Source organism: Panicum virgatum, chromosome 8K (genome assembly GCF_016808335.1).
Source record: "Panicum virgatum strain AP13 chromosome 8K, P.virgatum_v5, whole genome shotgun sequence".
Classification (NCBI taxonomy): Eukaryota; Viridiplantae; Streptophyta; class Magnoliopsida; order Poales; family Poaceae; genus Panicum; species Panicum virgatum.
This window is the reverse complement of record NC_053143.1, coordinates 29,234,634-29,249,881: the sequence shown is the minus strand read 5'-3', so window position 1 is coordinate 29,249,881 and position 15,248 is coordinate 29,234,634. Positions and strand designations below refer to the sequence as shown.

The window sequence follows — 15,248 nt, the reverse complement described above, 5'->3', positions numbered from 1 at the left end:
CAAGTAGACCACTATATACACCAGCAGCAATTTATCTCCATGCTCCTTTGGTAGCCACCATGGGTTTTTTCATCCATCAGTCAGAAGGTCCAGGTCACCTGCACCAATCTGATAACTGATGCTAACATGTTCAAAGGCTCAACAGACCAAAGGAAAGAACCACAAGGAAAATGATAAAGTAGACCAACCAGTAGCATGGTCCTTTCGTGTGGAAAAAAACACACCACTAATCTGTCCAGCAGAGAGAGTGACCTGACCTACCATATCTTTTCCAAGTATATCAGCTTCCAGGAGCCTTCCCGGGACAAGTTTCAAATGGACCAGTGATGGCCCTGATCACAAGAGGTGTACTGTTAGCAAGATCCTTTGGCTCTTTTGCAGGATCTTGGATAGCATCACTTGTTTAATATTAACAGTCCTGACTAAATCAAGCATACCTCCCTTCTGGCAATGCTGTGGCGATGTGGTGACGTGGACATAAGCACGTGGGGTTTACAATGGTTGGAAAAAAGATGAGCCGCGATGGCAACAATTGGATTCTAGAAGGCATACGATGACGTTAGTAAACTTTGTGGCACAACTAACCCTCAGTAGCATAACTGTCTGTAAAAGTGACTTCATGTTTACATATCTTGTGAATATAGTACATGAGATTGGCGTGAAGCTGAAGCAGAACATGACGCTAAGCAAAAATTTTATGCATGGATTCATACTGGAAGAGAATTTGCTGACCACCATTTTGAACCTAGGTAAACATAAAAACTACTGCATGACAGATTTCTCCCATTTCAGAAGCCATGAAAAAAAAGTTAAGGCGACAGCAGGTCAATGATCTTTGTAGGGAAAGAATCTGCGAGTGGAGCAATATATTCTTCTTGCATAACAAGTTTTGTAAGTAACTGTATTCCAAACGACTCTATTAATAGTAAAAGTAAATGAGGTTCTCTGAATCTCTTCAATGTAAATGCCAACACCATCATAAGCATCATTTTGACCCATCTTTCAAACTCCACAGGGCTTTCATCATCCTCATAACTCATGTGTGCAACAAGGAGCTATAGCTGGATATCTGGATCCTCGATCCAAATTCCAATTGCACTGTTCAACGATCAATTTAGCTCGGCAACGTCTGCATCACAGACTGTTCCATTCCAGCAGTCAAAGTTTGGGACTAACGTGCATGATCTCTCATCCAAGTTTTCTAGAATTTTTCGTACCACGATTCCCGATCTGCACAAGTCATCATGTATTACCAAATACTCATTCACAGCCATCTTTGACTCCATTGTATCTTCAAGAAATTTCCGAAACATAATCCAAGTTTATAAAAGTAGTTGATCTTACTAGTTTATGCCGGCATATCTGACCACTGTACCAATAAGTACATCTTTACACAGGCAAAGTTTCCACCTTCAAGCTCCCTCCCATTTGCATTCTCCATGAGCGATCTACTAGTGGATATAGTTCCCTGCAAAATATTTTCAATCAGGCATTTTGGAAATTCATCAGTGACATTAGAAGCTATTTGCTTTCACTGAATGGATGCACGGAAAAAACAAAATGATCTTAATCATTCACTTTGTTATTCTTAACATGGTGTACACATAGAAACCTTCTCTTCCATATTATGGGTTTAAAATTGTTGTCGGTCAAAACCCACCGGCGAGTAGCGACAGGCAACACGAAGAGCCGGGAGCCTGCCAGGGCGCTGGCTGGCACCGGTCCCTCGGTCAACGGCCTAGATCCTGGCACACGCCGATGCTTCCGAAGATGTAGGGCGTGCCACCTGACCTATACCCGATCAGGAAGGTGCAAACGTGCTTTCGACGATTTGGCTACATGCACAAACACGTGTAAACATTAGTCCGAGCCGTGGTCGGCTCCCCGGGGCGACTCTTGCATCGGCTTTAAAGAGCGGATCGAGTCCCAATGTCAGATCAGATCTGCATATCTGGATATTAATAGATAAATCAAATAACTGCAAAAACTACTTCAATTAGATCTAGTTAATCTAATCCACGACGGAAAAAGTTTCACTGCTAGATCGGAACATCCTACACGTAGTTAGGCCTAACGAGCGTAATAGATAACCAAACTTTAACCAGAATAGAGGCCTAAGAATGAGCAAAAGCCGATTCCCGGATCAACACCTGTTAATATCAAGGCAAAGCATCTAATACGTCGCCGGATCGTCCAACTCGTTTGCAAGGCATAAACTAGCAGATATTAAGCCGATTCTTACCTATAAGAACAAACCATAACAGATTAGATCTACTAGATAGAAAAGAAGCAGGGTGTTATCTCTATGCGACTAACTCTATGCAACGAGAATTAGAATAAGATTAATACGTGATCACGCAGAGATAACATGATATTCGTAGATGATAAACAACAAGAGCATGATAGATCTACTAAAGGTCATGCTATGAACAACGGGATAACTAGCATTACTCGCCATAAAAAATGCTTCAGTACGAGTAATACCAAGGCAAAAGCAAGAACAATGCTGCCCTGATCACAAGAAGTGATCAGGGCAGCATGACGCTTACTTGGATGAAACCCTAGGATTAGGGGTGGCGGTGCGCCGAGAATTGTTGTTGCGAGACGTGATGACGTTCTTTTTTACGAATGTCATAGGGTACATATTTATAGTCTTGTAGACTTGGCAACCATGTTAAACAAAACCTAGTCCAATACGAAAACTAATCTATCTCTAATGATTACAGATAAAGATAGCCCATCGGCTCCCGACACACACAGATAAGAAGAGCCCATCGGCTCTTGGCATGGACCACAATCGCCTCTTCCTTGGACAATCTGTATAGGCCCATCGACAGCTTCGGCCCATATCCTTCTCGACCAAATTCTGGTGGTAACACAGCCGATTCACAAGTCTTCTTTAATTTCCGCACTAAGCCCAACTTACTGTCGGCCCATTAATTAACCCTGTTAATTTATGGCGATAACACATGCCCCCCAAGTTTCAAAGTATGAATGCTTTGAAACTTTGTATAGTCGACGCCTCAATCTGCATGATGGACTCAGCGCCTCGGCTCTTCTAATGCTGCTCTTCTGATAGCTGATGCTTTACTGATAGCCGACGCAAAGAGACGAATCGACTTTACTCCTCCTGCTAAATAACTTGGATCTTTTGAACAAAAAAATAACTTCACTCCTCAAATGATTCTCTCAAATCGCTCAATGTGTATGATTCCTCACCAAAATATTATATTGCCTCCTTTCTCCCTATCTCTAGTATGACTTTTTGTGGAGTTCAGGGTAGGGAATGAAGAGGTAGCATACTCGGGCCGCACATGTTGCAAAGTCAAAGACCGGATCCAATAGAGAATGCAAGTCATACAATCACATCAAGGTGTGCATGTGTGTGGAATTTTTGTGGCTGGAACTCGCATCCCCTTTTGCAGAACTCTTCCTTTTATCTTTTGCTGAGATATGAGCTGTCTTTCATTTTTCTTTCTTCTTTTTTTTTTCTTCGCATGCTTTTTGGGGCACGGACATTTATTTTTTTTCTTCTTCTTTTTACATAGCCCAAATCTTTCTACATGATAAATATAAAGAGTTCTGTCAAAAAAGGAATGGAGCATTTTTATGGATGGAAGGCATATATTTGCGTAACTTCCAGTGTAGAAGTCAACATATGAGTGGTTGAGTACATGGAGTGTACGTGATCTTGATCTTAAAAATATGAAGCGAATCTCACAAGGATCACAAAGAATTTGACAATGCTAAATGCAAACACAAGCAGCATATGTATAAAGGTTTTAAATGTGTATATATGGCTCTGGTAGGAGTTTACCATATCACTGAGGAGCTAAGCTATTTAAATTCAAAATTCCCAAGTATTTTGCAGTAAGAAATAAAGTTTGCTCATCATACCGGTATCAGCAGTGTTGGCGGCATCGGCAATTTGTTGGTGATCTCCTGTAGCTTCCCGATGCTCTCAACATTTGGTCGATAGAATAGATCCTGCTCTATTTTTTATATACTGGAGGTGATTGCAACGCATCGGCTTTCCTTAATGTTACTGTTCCTGGAGGTGATGGCAACGCATCGGCTTTCCTCACTGTCCCTTGAGGCAATGGCAACATATCAGCTCCCCACACTGTTCCTGGAGGTGATGGATTTCAACTCAACGTGTTGGCCTTTTATAATACAACCAGATGGATTTCATCGGCTCTTGTTATTCGCCTTCCCACATGCTCGGGAAATATTTATTGAGGTGTTGGCCATTGACGGCTACAGGAAACTTGACACCGTCTAATTCTTCAAGCATGTACGCATTTCCAGGCAGGACCTGATCAACCTTGTACGGCCCATGCCAAGTTGGAGACCATTTACCATTTCCTATCTTTAGTTCCCAATGGTAGCACTGCCTCCCAAACCAGGTCTCCAACTTGGAAATTTTTTGGCTTGACCTTTTTGTTGTATGCACGAGCGACTTTAGCCTTGTTTTCCTTGATCTTCTCAAGTGACCAAAGTCTTAGCTCTGTGAGATCCTCCACATTGTCGCTCATCATGGCTGCATACTCCTCAGCCGACAGATCATTCTGGAACTCAACACGCCTCGATCCGGCCGTCATCTCCCATGGCAACACAGCGTCTTGACCGTAGACCAGATGGTATGGTGACGTCTTGATGGATCTGTGACATGAAATACAATATGCCCACAAAGCCTCTGACAACACCTCATGCCAGTGCCTAGGATATTCATCGATCTTCCTTTTAATCAGCTTGATAAGGCTCTGGTTGGATGCTTCAGCCTGTCCATTAGCTTGGGCATAATATGGGGATGATCTGATCAGCTTGAACCCCATGTCATCGGCGAACTTCTTAAATTCCTCCGATATAAAGACCGATCCTCCATCGGTCGTAATGGTCTGGGGAATCCCGAACCTATGAATGATGTGCTCTTTAACAAAACTGATCACATCTTTCGATGCCACCGACCTCATGGGTACCGCCTCCATCCATTTCGTGAAATAATCCGTGACAGCCAACACCCATTGGTGACCTTTGCTGGATGGCGGGTTGATCTGGCCAATCATATCCATAGCCAACCCCTGAACGGCCATGGCTTAATGATAGGATTCATTACTGATGCCGGCACCATCTAAATCTTGTCTAATCTCTGACATGCCTGACATCCATTGAAATATTTAATGCAGTCCTCAAGCATGGTAGGCCAGTAATATCCCGATCGCCTAATCAGCCACTTCATCTTATGAGCCGATTCATGAGTACCACAGGCTCCCTCATGAACCTCATGCAAGAGCCGATTCAACTCCGAAGGCCCCAAACATTTAAGCTGCAGTCCTTCCAAAGTCCTGTAGAACATATCGTCCCCTATCAGAACATACTTCATAGCTTTGAGTCTTATCCTTCTAAGTGCCCCCTGAGCCGAATCCTTCAAATAATTGAAGATATCGGCTCTCCAATCTCCAGATTCTAGAAACTGAACCTCTACATCTACCCCATCGGCTGTTTCCTTGTATCCGGAAGCCATCTGTGCCAAGTCATTGGCTTTATTGTTCAAAGTCCTACGTATCCAGTGGAAATTAATGTACCTGAATTGTGACATTAACTCACGGCACTGCATCCATATCGGAAAAAGAGCCTCGCTCTCACATCTGTATTCTTCTGTAAGCTGAGAAATCACCAGTTTCGAATCCCCAAAGATTTCCACCGCTTCTGCACCAGCTTCCAGGAGTAATTCCATCCCCTTGCGAACGGCCTCATACTTTACTAAATTATTGGTGCATGGAGTGGTCATCCTGATGGAAAAGGAATAAGTCGCCCCTCGAGACGATACCAAAAAAAATTCCCACGCCGCACCCATCATCACACGCCGATCCATCGAAAAACATGGCCCAAGCACGTATGAAAAGTGCGGCCACGTTAGTGTTGACCCTGTCTGGGATGAGATCCACCAGTGCCTTTCCCTTGACTGCCTTTGCAGGTTGATATCGGATATCGAACTCCGACAACGCAAACATCCATTTTCCTAGTCGGCCTTTTAGAAAAGGAGCCGACAGCATGTGCCTTATTACATCCGACTTGCAGATAATGATTATTTCCGCCGAGAGCAAAATATGACGAAGCTTTGTGCATGTAAAGAACAAACAAAGGCAAAACTTCTCAATTTCAGGATACCTGGTCTCAGCGTCCAACATATGTCTGCTGAGGTAGAAAACAACCCTCTCTGATCGTCATGCTTCTGAACCAGCACCGAGGCGATGGAAGTTTCTCCCATAGACAGGTACACAAAGAAAGGCCTGTCTTGCTGAGGAGTAGCCAATACTGGGGGCTTCGACAAGTATCCCTTGATTTCGTCGAAAGCCTGTTGCTGTTCTGCCCCCCCAGTGAAATTCATCCTCAGACTTGATCTTCACCAGACCCATGAACGGATTGATACGCCCAGACAGATTGGAGATAAATCGTCTGACAAAGTTGATTTTGCCGATGAGCTTCTGCAACTCCTTCTTCGTAGTAGGCGGCCTCATCGTCCTTACAGCTTCTTGACTTTTTAGGCCGATCTCGATCCATCGCTCATGTACCAGGAATCCTAAGAACTGACCGGCCGATACACGAAAGGCGCATTTCTTCGGGTTCATTCTGAGCCTAAACCTCCGAGTCCGCTCCAATACCTTACGCAAATCTTCCAGATGTCCCCCAGCCGATGTGGACTTGACCACGACATCATCAATGTAGATTTCTACCAGTTTGCCGATGGGATCATGAAAAATGTAATTCATGGCGCGTTGATATGTCGCACCGGCATTTTTCAATCCAAAAGTCATAACCAAGTACTCGAACAAGCCGACCGCGCCTGGTACTCTGAACGCGGTCTTGCTTATATCCTCTGGGGCCATGAAGATCTGGTTGTAGCCGGCATTACCATCGATAAAGCTCAACATTTTGTGACCGGCAGCTGCGTTGATCAATGTTTCCGCGACGGACATCAGGTACTCGTCCTTTGGCGTTGCTCTGTTGAGGTCTCTGAAATCCACGCAGACTCGCCATCGGCCATCCTTCTTTTGTACAGGGATCACGCAGGAGATCAATTTTGCATACTGACATTGCCTGATGAACCCTGCGTCCAACATCTTTTGCACCTCTTTCTTAACCTCGTCTAGGATTTCGGCCTTCATCTGTCGTGCTCGTTGTTGAAACAGCCGAAATCCTTTCTTAAGCGGGAGCCGATGTTCGACGATGCTTCTATCCAGACCGGGCATTTCAGTATAATCCCAAGCGAAACTGTCCCGGTATTCTTTCAATTGTGCTATCATCGGCTCACGCAGGCTCGGGTCTAACCTTTTGTTGATAAATGTTAGTCGCGGCTTATCCCCGGGACCTATATCGACTTCCTCCAAATTGTCAGCTGATGTAAACCCGTACCCCAACTTGCCGTCGCCTGTAAAATCAACTGTGAACACAGGCAACTCGTCGTCATCTGCCATGTCGACAGCAAATACGGAGAGATAACAAAAGAAAATTTTTGGCCGACCGCATGGGCTGGACGTTTCTGTATTACCATTCGAAACTAAATGCTCATTAACTAACCAACTGCCAGAGCAGGCTATTGTTTGTTCATAATGTAACAGTTTCAACTCCAAATAAGAATTATCTACCTTTTGGGGTCGGTCGCTAGGACCGGCCTCTCTAAACCTGCTGAATTCCGTAGCGTGCCAGGATGTGTTTATTTTTTGAGGCCAGTGGATAAGACCAGCCTCAATCCGTTTTTTGTCGCTTCGATCCGATCACAGTCTTCTAGCACAATCACTGAGATCGGCTCTTGTCCTTCCGCGTCCCAGGCGTTCATGTCTGCGAGCGAAACCTCGCTGGAGTCATCTGCACGGACCACCTCCACTTCGTCGCCATCCCATTGAACCAAACACTGGTGCATTGTGGAAGGAACACAACAATTGGCGTGAATCCAATCCCTCCCAAGCAGCACTGCATACATACTCTTACTGTTGACGATGAAGAACGAAGTTGGGATGGTCTTGCGGCCAACTGTCAACTCCACATTGAGGACGCCCTTTGCCTCCGATGGCTGCTCGTTGAAATCATTGAGCATTACGTTGGTCTTGATAAGGTCAGCAGCAGAACGACCCAATCGGCGCAACACTGAATACGACATCAAATTAATTGCGGCGCCAGTATCGACCAACATCCTGTTCACCGGCTTGCCGTTGATGAGGCCCTTGAGATATAACCCCTTCAGGTGCTTATAGCTTTTCTCCTTGGGCTTCTCAACGATGATCGGCTGTGGGCCAAGATCCAGCTGTGCGACGGCCAGCTCCTCCGGATGAGGCGCTCGAAATTCCGACGGTAGCACAAATACCATATTCACATCAGCCGATGGTTTCTCATCGGCTATCAAATGTTTGGGACGCCACTCCCTCCTTGGAGGGTGCCTTGCCACTCTTTGGCGGTGCCTGACTTGCCCCGCGAGATCCGGGCGCGCCTTCCTCAACACGTCGAGGTACCTTGCTTCCGCTTCTTCGAGATTGCACAAGCGCTATACTCTGCGCTTCTGCGAGTGACTGAGTCTATCAGGACACCATCGTGGACGATGATACTTATCCTCCCCTTCGAGCTCAAGATCATCCCTGGGTGGCCGCTCAACATGGCTGTCGTAACGTGCTTTGGGCCCCAAGTGTCGAAACACCGACATCTCGCCGGACTGGCGTCCCCGAGGCCTGCACTCCAGGCAATCATCGATAGTAGGCAACCGGCTCATGCCGGAATTCCAACAGTACCTGAAGAACGGGCAATGCCAGTGGTCGCGTACAGCCTGGCGCCTCCCCAGCGTTCTCCCCGCGTGGTGCTCGTACTCCTCTTCCGATTCATACCGGCGACACAGCTTGTACTGATACTCGTATTTTTCAAGAAGCCGATTGGAAGCTGGGAGTTGATTGCGGACGTGACACACTTGTTCTTCAGTAATATGTTGCTGCTCCAACTTGTCTTCATCCTGGGGCCATTTGCCAGAATCGGCCTCTTTCCTCTGCTCGTCACGACGGCGTATGGGTCCCGCCATGTTAATCTGGAACGCAAAATTCTGGCCCTCAGGTCTAAGATCCGATAGCTCCACCGCGTTAGCCTGTGGGAATGGTTGAATGTCAACCTTCATCGTGTGTTGGGCCAGAATTAATCGGCCTTGCTCAATAGCTGATTGGATCTGCCGACGCAGCTCCTTGCAGTCATTCGTGGCATGGGTGAACGAGTGGTGCCACTTGCAGTACGGCCTCCCCTGCAGCTCTTGCGTCGTTGGCAGCTTGTGATTCTCTGGGAGCTTCAACTACTTTTCCTTGAGTAGTAAGTCAAATATCTGCTCTGCCTTGGCCATGTCAAAATCAAAGCCCTTCACAAGCCCCTTCTGTTTGACCCACTTGCACGGGACGGGGTTTGCCCCCCGGGTCCACTCTGCCACTGCCACTTCTTGTTCCCCGCTAGAAACATCAGAATCATCTGCTTGGGCCATATTCACATGGCGCTTGAATTTTTCCTGGTACAACTTAGGGTGATAGTGTTCATACGTCGTGAGCTTCTGTACCATGTGCGCCAGAGAGGTGAATTCCAACTGAAAAGCCAGATCCTTGATCGGCTTAGCGAGCCCCAGAACTGCCAAATCGATTGCCTCCTTTTCTGTGATGCGCGATGAGTAGCATCGATTCTTAACCTCTCTGAAGCGATGTACGTACTCCGACACACTTTCCCCTCACTTCTGCTTGACTTGGGCGAGGTCGGCAATCCCAGTTTCAGCAGCCTCTGAGTGATACTGGGTGTGGAACTGATCTTCCAGCTGCCTCCGAGTGCGGATCGAATCTGGGGCCAATGATGTGTACCATCCAAAGGCTGAGCCCATGATAGACTGACAGAAGAACTAGACCCTCAGAGGATCCGATATTGAAATCATCCTGAGCTGCGTTAGGTATCAGCTCACATGCTCGATGGAGCTGGCCCCTTCTGACCCGCTGAACTTGGTGAACTCCGGGAGCCGATACTTGGGTGGCACGGGATCAAGTCGTAGTCGCTCGGGTACGGCTTGGAATAGCCGATCGCCTTTCTCTTGGGCAGAATGCCGAACTGGTCCCTTAGTATTGTGTTGATCTGTTCCACACTAAGAACTCCTGGGGCCGAGGGTTCAGCACTCGGCCCGGTAGCGTACTTCGCTAGCCATGCTTGTTTCTCCGCATCTGTCCCTGAAGCTCCTGTACTCGCCAACTGTCCGGCGCGTGTTGGGTTGATGTGGTCAGGTATGTACACGCACGTGTAGCCGTGTGCGTTCTCCTTATGCGGCTCACTCAGGAATTGGCCCTCCCCGGGATCTCCGCCGATCTTGTAGACGACGTAGATCGGCGAACTCTACGGCCCTGGAGTTGTGAGCGAGTATGGCAATGGCGGCCTAGACTGAAGTGGGGCTTCTCCCCTATGACTCCCCAGGATTGTCCCGATGGGTAGTACTGGTTCTTGATCACCTCCTGGACGACGTGATGTGCCACGCGCTCGAGCTCGTTCACCAGGCTTTCTGAGTGCCGATGAAGCGAGTGAGCTACCATGTAGTTCATCTCCTGGCGCAGGGCCTGGTGCGCTCCTCTGATGGTACGAACAGGTCGACGTTGTCGAGAGCGCCTTCGGGTGAGAACCCCTTCCACCTGATGTCGTGGCTGCGGGTCCTCTCGAAAGAGCCGATGAGATCGGCTTTGAACTGAGCTTTGACCTCATCATACTTCTGCTGGTGTTCGGGGGTCAGCTCTTCATACGTGATAGGGTTGGTGACCGGCGGAACCGGCGCTTGGTTCTGAGGTCCAGTCATCCCGGCGGTGGACGTTGTTGCTGATGAAGGTCCCACCGGGCGTGTCAGAATGTGTTGTCGGTCAAAACCCACCGGCGAGTAGCGACAGGCAACACGAAGAGAAAGGAGGCTGCCGGAGCGAAGGCTGGCACCGGTCCCTCGGTCAACGGCCCAGATCCTAGCACACGCCGATGCTTCCGGAGATGCAGGGCGTGTCACCTGTCCTATACCCGATTAGGAAGGTGCAAACGTGCTTTCGACGATTTGGCTACATGCACAAACACGTGTAAACATTAGTCCGAGCCGTGGTCGGCTCCCCGGGACGACTCTTGCATCGGTTTTAAAGAGCCGATGGAGTCCCGGTGTCAGATCAGATCTGCATATCTGGATATTAATAGATAAAGCAAATAACTGCAAAAACTACTTCAATTAGATCTAGTTAATCTAATCCACGACGGTAAAAGCTTCACTGCTAGATCGGAACATCCTACACGTAGTTAGGCCTAACGAGCGTAATAGATAACCAAACTTTAACCAGAATAGAGGCCTAAGAATAAGAAAAATCCGATTCCCGGATCAATCCCTGTTAAGATCAAGGCAAAGCATCTAATACGTTGCCGGATCGTCCAACCCGTTTGCAAGGCCTAAACTAGCAGATATTAAGTCGATTCTTACGTATAAGAACAAACCATAACAGATTAGATCTACTAGATAGAAAAGAAGTAGGGTGTTATCTCTACGCGACTAACTCTATGCAACGAGAATTAGTATAAGATTAATACGTGATCACGCAGAGATAACATGATATTCGTATATGATAAACAACAAGAGCATGATAGATCTACTAAAGGTCATGCTACGAACATCGGGATAACTAGCATTACTCGCTATCAAAAACGCTTCAGTACGAGTAATATCAAGGTAAAAGCAAGAACAATGCTGCCCTAATCACAAGAAGTGATCAGTGCAGCATGGCGCTTACTTGGATGAAACCCTAGGATTAGGGGTGGCGGTGCGGCGAGAATTGTTGTTGCGAGACGTGATGACGTTTTTTTTACGAATGTCATAGGGTACATATTTATAGTCTTGTAGACTTGACGATCAAGTTAAACAAAACCTAGTCCAATACGAAAACTAATCTATCTCTAATGATTACAGATAAAGAGAGCCCATCGGCTCCCGACGCACACAGATAAGAAGAGCCCATCGGCTCTTGGCATGGACCACAATCACCTCTTCCCTGGACAATCTGTATAGGCCCATCGGCAGCTTCGGCCCATATCCTTGTCGACCAAATTCTGGTGGTAACACAGCCGATTCACAAGCCTTCTTTAATTTCCGCATTAAGCCCAACTTACTCTCGGCCCATTAATTAACCATGTTAATTTATGGCGATAACAAAAATTACCTTAGATCATGACTTACAACCAGTATCGTGTGGTGCTTCTTTAGGTCCTTTAGGAGATTCACAACATCAGCTCGAGCTTTCCAATCTGACATTTTAATGTAGGAACTTAGTAAACACATCCACCTAATGATATAAATTTCAGCATTGTATTTGGCTATTAACATCAATCCTAGCAACTGTGCAGCAGATGCTACCATACACAAGAAAACATGCATTAAGGCGCAGAGATGAACGAATTGATGAAAAGCAACCTTCAATGATTGGTCCAATTAATATGGTAATCTAATCACATATTGATATTGTCTGATTAATATAATCACATACCTAGACCAGCAAGTGGCTCATCAAGCAGCAATAAATCAGGAGTTTGAACCTACGAAATAGAAAAATAAACAGGCAGCATAACCAATCAGATATATTGTTTTTTTAAAAAGTAAAAAGAAAGAGATAGTACATCAACTCATAATAATCCAATAAACACAATACCAGTTGAATTGCAAAAGCAAGTCGCCTCTTAAACCCACCACTTAGAGACTGTGGACCTTCATATAATGAAATGGTTTTCAGACCAACCTTGTGTGTTTCACAAGAAATCAAGTTAAATTGTGAAAGAATGGGTATTTCAAGTTAAATTGTGAAAGAATGGGTATGTTACGTAGAAAAATTATGTACCAAGTTAAAGGCATGTTGAAGATTTAAAGCGAGCTGCTCTTTGAATAGGAGATCTGCCTTTTGCCTAGGCCATCCAAAAGTAGCTTCTTCAAGTACAGTATCTGCTAAGAAATACCTATTACAAGATATGATAGGCTCTTATGTTTCAGTGAAATTTTCAAGCACCACAGTTTGAAAGCAATCCTGTCCACTTTCATAATCTTGATGAAATGAGTAGTTCAAACCTCTCAGGAAACTGAAATACAATCCCAACTCTTTGAGAAGTTAGCATTTCAGACAAGCCAATAGGATTCCCACTATCATCATACTTCTGAATGCAAATAGACCCAGAGGTAGGTTCTGATAGACCAGCCAAGAGCTGAGAAAATAAGATGTTACTTCAAGATGAAAGGCAGAAAATAAGGAAATTTAGCATTGTTACGGAGCATTTCAGTGTGCACCTGTAAAAGGGTGGTCTTTCCACTCCCACTCCGTCCAAATATCAAACCAAAACTGCACAAATACTGTTGTTAGGAATATAAAAACTTCCAGAAATATAACTATTCCAGGGAAAATGTGCTAACCTTTTTTCCCGAAGAGAGAGGTTAATTTCATTCAACAAGTTATGTTCGGTTCCAGGAGGTCAATAGGTGACTTGTCTCACCTGAAAGAAATTGATGTTCATTTTATTTTACAACAAATGTAAAAAAAGGCTAAATCGTATATGTAGTGTAGCAGTAATGCCAACTTGTAGCAAAAAGACTAGAAGGGTAAAGTGATGCTATGTCCACAACACTGGAGAAAATTACAAACACCAAATTGTAACGCTGCAGTAAACTTCAGTTCTCGATAAGACCTAGCAAGCCGGTTACCGTTACCCTCCTGCATTCCTCAATTTGGTGACTTCTGTGAGAACCCATCTCAGCAAGCCATTGGGAGCACAGATGCATATGTAGAGTAGCATATTACACAGATGCTTTTTCCTACATGCAGCAGCTATGCGAGGCTGCGGGCTTGTAGCAAAAGAGACAAAAAGAGTAAACTAGCGTAGGCTACACAGGAGAAATTTACAAGCCCCAAATTGTGATAGCAGTGCAGTGAACGTGCTATTTAGTCATTTGCATGGCAGTTTCCTCCACTTCATTTCTTGATTAGACCTAGCAAGCTGATTACCATTACTATCCTTAAAGTCCAAAGCTTAATTTTGAGGGTATTCGACAACATTGTAGTAAAGCTTTTCCTGCATTCCCCAATTCGGTGACTTCTGTGAGCACCCATCCCATCTGACCTGAATGCGCTACTGTTCCTAGATCGAACTGGGAGCACCAAAAATCAAAATACTATCTAAAGCAGGGTAGCGGAATTAGGCAACGCGCACCTCCAATTGCGAGTACCCAGCCTCGACTTTTGCCGCCCGAGGGCTCCGAGAAGCCCTCCATCTCCTGTGACCAAAAATAAAAAAGAAAAAAAAGAAAGAAGTTGCAGACAAAATTCCACCGAGGAATAAGCACACTAGAAGAGAAAATTCTAGTTTCCACGGATGACCCGCTGTACCCGCACGGCTTCACGGGGGAATAATAGGAAGCCGCCGGCGGGATGGCGGCCGCCGCCACGGCCGCGGCGAGCAGGGGCGGGCCCCATATGTATTCATAGGTATTCAACTGAATACCAAAATTTTTGGCAAAAAAAATCATATACATAGTATGTATATGTATCCAAGAAATAGAAAATAACAACATAATTCCACAAACACAGACTTCCCATTGCATCTTGGCTCAAATGGCCCACAAATCTCCCTCCTCCAGGCCCCATCGCCGGCCCAAATTGCTACCCCCAAGCCTCCCCCACACTCCCACAGTTCTCCCACGTCTAGCGCTAGCGAGGACGAACCCTACCGGCGGCGGCGCGGCGCAGCGCACGGCAGGAGGCGCGGGCGGGCAGCGCGTTCGCGGCTTCGCGCAGTGCAGGGCGGGCAGGCGCCAGGGCGGGCGGCGACGTGCCGTTGCGGCCGCGGCGTAGGGGCCAGGCAGCCAGCGGTCGGCAGCGTCGCCGCGTCGGGCCGTCGGCATTCGGCAGGGGCCAGAGCACCCAGCAGTGCGCACGGGCACAGCCACGCAGGGCGGGCGCCGGGCAGCAGGCTGCAGCCAGCTGCAAGCGATTTCGATTGGGGAAAAAAGAAAGGTGAGCACAAATCATTTGGATTGGCGATTGTTTGTTAATTTGTGACAATTCTAGTATCTAGAGCAATGAGTGAATTGATTGATTGCAATTTTTAGGTTCAAATCATGAAGAGGAAGAAGGGTTTAGGGTTTTATCCTCTATTTGTTTTTGATGTTGCAATTTGGATATGTTAATCATTTAGTACAT

The 15,248-nt window shown here is 46.3% G+C and overlaps 1 pseudogene; it reads right to left on the bottom strand.

The window, feature by feature from the left end:
* Positions 1-1,039: 1,039 nt before the first annotated feature.
* Positions 1,040-14,950, bottom strand: LOC120645617 (annotated as a pseudogene).
* Between the last annotated feature and the right edge of the window lie 298 nt (positions 14,951-15,248).